This window comes from Arachis ipaensis, chromosome B8 (genome assembly GCF_059453495.1).
Source record: "Arachis ipaensis isolate K30076 ecotype BB chromosome B8, ASM5945349v1, whole genome shotgun sequence".
In the NCBI taxonomy this organism is placed as follows: Eukaryota; Viridiplantae; Streptophyta; class Magnoliopsida; order Fabales; family Fabaceae; genus Arachis; species Arachis ipaensis.
In genome coordinates, this window is record NC_142443.1 from 19,701,990 (window position 1) to 19,706,367 (window position 4,378).

Genomic DNA, 4,378 nt, shown 5'->3' on the forward strand with positions numbered 1-4,378 from the left:
AATCCTTATTTTTCTTATCTTTTCTTATTTCTTTCTTCTTCCTTTCTTATTTTCTTTCACCTCCATTCTATTTTATTTAATTTATTTACATATTTTCATTCATTGCATTTTAAATTTGTGCATATTTTTATTTTCTTTTCTGAATTTTTTATTTTTCTATTGGTGTTAAAAGTTTTTTATTCAACTGTTGCATCTTTTCTTGAATTTATTTTGGTAACTTGTTTTACACTGTGGGATGATATTAATTATCTGCCAATGCCAATCTTTTATGATACTTGCACTCCATTTGCATTGACATGAGCTTGTATTGATACTTCCATTACCCACACTCCTCCCCTATGTTACAAATTTTATACCACTGGCATGCCATGGCTTCTATTATTTTCTCACGTACATGTTGAAACTTCCATGTAAATGAGACCATTATCATTTGGTATTAACCCACCCATACTTCATTTGTTTTCTTATCTTTATTACTGGGTTACTTTTTCTTCCCTTTTTCTTTCAGGATGGCCACCCGAAAGGGAACCGGAAGACATTTGCATGGGGAGACAGACAAGTCCATCTGCAAAATCTTGAAGAAAAGCATCAGTTGGAGCAACCCGTCCACCTGCACATCTCAGCATGCATCGAGGACGGTGCAATCTTTAAGTGTGGGGAGGTCGATACCGATCTCCATGGGTTAGTTATTTCCTGACTCAACACCAAAATTTTTATTTTATTTGTTTGTTCATTGTTGCATTTGCATGTTTGATTGCATATTTGTTTAATTTTCTGCATATTTTACCACTTGGTTGAAGTAATATTTTCTTTTTCAAGAAACCTTTTAGAGCATTTCACTAATTTGAATAAAATTTAATGTTACACTTGTTTGAAGAGATATTATACTGGAACATGGTTTAGAGCTCGAACATACAAAACCAGTGAGATTTTTTAGCCTATTTGAATTGGTTGCATTTTACCAACCAATATTTTATTTTTGGTATGTGTTTTTCTCTCTAAAATTGTGATCTTTGTCTTGCTTAATTCTATATTTCCATTGTTTGATGTATACATGCACTTATATGATTGAGGCCTTTGTTTCACTGAGCTTACATACCCATATGGCCTTACCTTTCATTATCCTTTGCAAACCAATTTGAGCCTATTTTACCCCTTTGTTCTTTACTTTAGCACATCATTAACTCTAAGCGGAAAACAGTATTGTCCTTAATTTGAATCCTTGGTTAGCTTAGACTAGTGAGAGTGCTCATGAATTAAGTGTGGGGAAAAGTGGGTTTGGAAATATTTGGTTTAGGAATTGAGTGTTATATATCTTTATGAAAATGTGAAAGAAATGTTTAGGACATGTTCATGCATTCAATAATTTAATCATATGCATTGAAAAAAATAAAAGAAAAAAAAAAAAAATATATATATATATATATATATATATATATATATATATATATATATATATATATATATATAAAGAGGAAAAAGAGAAAAAGAAAAGAAAAAGAGCAATTAAGCAAAAATGGGACAAAATGCCCCAAAGTAAGTGAAAACAATGCATATGTACTGTACTTGAAATTAGAATGCATGAATATGTGGAAAACATGGTTAATAGATAGTTAGATATTATATTATGATTACATGGATTGTCTAAAGTTAGGTGGCAAGTTTAAGTTAATTAAGGATTCAGATTTTAGTCCACTTGGCCAAATACAATCCTACCTTGACCCTAACCCCATTACAACCCTTAAAAGACCTCTTGATTTGTGTATTTGTGCATTAAATTTATGTTGATTGTTAGATGAAGAGCAAGCCTTAGAAAGCAAGGTTAGTAGAGAATTGAGAGAATCGAACCTTAAACACTTGAGTGATTAGAGTGTCTACACTACCAGTGAGGGCTCGATGCTCGATTCTTTGTTCCCGGCTTTCATGAGCTATTTTCTTCTGCAAGTCTATTTGTGCTTCATTTTTATGATTTGAATTAGTGAAATCTAGTTCATGTATGTTCTTAAAAGATTTGTTTACTTTTAACCAAGTAGGTAGAAACATTCTGCATATAGTTGCATTCATACAGATAGGTTACATTTCATGCATTCTACTATTCCTCTTCATCTTTATAGCTTCTCTTGAGCTTAGCATGAGGACATGCTAATGTTTAAATGTGGGGTGGTTGATAAATCACTATTTTATGGTTTATCTTGTGCTTAATTGAGTGGATTTTATCAACTCTTTACCCACTTATTCATGCTATTTGCATGGTTTTACATTTGCCTTCCTAATTATGTGCTTTGATTGAAAACATGCTTCTTTGGCCTTAAATTCCCTATGATTAATCCTCTTACCATTAGATGCCTTGATATGTGTGTTAAGTGTTTTCAGAGATTACAGGACAGGAATAGCTTGGAGGATGGAAAGGAAGCATGCAAAAATGGAAGGAATACAAGAAGTTGGAGAAATTGCTAAGTTGTCCAGCCTGACCTCTTCGCACTCAAACGGCTATAACTTTAGCTACAGAGGTTCAAACGATGTGGTTCTAGTTGCGTTGGAAAGCTAACGTCCGGGGCTTCGATTTGATATATAATATGCCATAGTTGCCATGACGCTAGGTGACACGACCGCGTGCTCCATGCAGCTGCGTCGCAGTGACAAAAAACCAGCGTGGCAGATTTCTTCTCCAGCGATTTTTGGGCTGTTTTCGACCCAGTTTGCGGCTCAGAAAACACAGATTAGAGGCTATAAAGTGGGAGATTACATCCATTCAAAGAGGAAGCTTTCACATTCACAATTTTAGGAGTAGATATAGTTTTTAGAGAGAGAGGTTCTCTCCTCTCTCTTAGGATTTAGTTTTAGGATTTAGGATTATTTCTTCTTCATCTCAGGTTCAATGTTCCTTTTATTTAATTTTCTAATTTAATTTATGAACTCTTCCATGTTACATTTGATATCTTCATTAGTGCTAATTGAGGTATTTCAGTTTATTATTGCTTTCTTTTATTTACATTATTGTTATTCCTATCTGAAGACATTTTTATTCCAGTAGATTTATTTTTCCTCCTTTTGGTCTTGGTTAAGAAATCAGTAACTCAGGAGCTATCAAACTCAAACATGCTTGACAATTGTTATCTTTGTTAATTTGAACTTCAATAATCCCAATCTTTTCTTAGGAAATAAATAGGATTCGAAGATCAATTAATTAATCCCTTGACCTTCCTTTACTTTAGTAAAGGTTAACAAAGCAGAATTAAGATTCAATTTTCATCATCATTGATAAGGATAGCTAGGATAGGACCTCTAATTTCTCATACCTTGCCAAAAGTTTATTTTACAGTTATTTATTTATTTTATTTGTCATTTAAATATATCTGTGCTCATTGCCCAAGCTCCAAAATCCCCAATTTACAAAACTCATAACCAATAATAAGAATATACCTCCCTGCAATTCCTTGAGAAGACGACCCGAGGTTTAAATACTCGGTTATCAATTTAAAAGGGGTTTGTTACTTGTGACAACCAAAACTTTTGTAAGAAAGGTTGATTGCTTGGTTTAGTAACTATACTCACAACGAGAGTTTACTATAACGTCTAAACCATCAATCTTCAGTTCTTCATCCTTCCTCTCTGGACTCTTACTGTCCTCAGAGGGATTTTGGGCAGTGATTTGGTCATCCTCTGTCAGTTGTTCCTTTCTTGGCTTTCTGCTACCTTGATTTAAAACATTCAATGTCTTCCTACTCCTTAAATGAAGAGCTTGGAACTCTTCTATTATCTGTTTAGATAACTACTGTCTTGTCTGATTCAATTGTGCTTCTATATTCTTGTTAGCCTTTTTAGTGTCTTGTAGCATCTCTTTAAATTCTGCTAACTATTTTATTATAAAAATCAATTGCTAATTGAGTTCAACAACTTGTTCTAGAGGACTAAGTTCAGTGGATACTGCTTTAGCCTCTTCTTTCATGAAGGACTCACTACTTAAGTACAGGTGCTGATTTGTAGCAACTGTATCAATGAGCTCTTGAGCCTCTTCAATTGTCTTCCTCATGTGATCTAGAGACATCTGGGCCTTTTCTGTAAGCCCGTAGTAGATGTCTAACTGTACCCATTCTGAAAATATTTCAGAGGGGCATTTCCTTAACATCCCTCTGTACCTCTCCCAGGCATTATAAAGAAATTCATTATCCTCTTGTTTAAAGCCTTGGATGTCCAGCCTCAGCTGTGTCATCCTTTTTGGAGAGAAATATTGATTCAGAAATTTGTCTGATAACTCTTTCCATGTTCTTATGCTTGCTGTGGGTTGGTTATTTAACCACCTCTTGGCTTGATCTTTTACAGCAAATGGAAATAGTAATAATCTGTAGACATCCTGATCTACTTCCTTATCACGTAC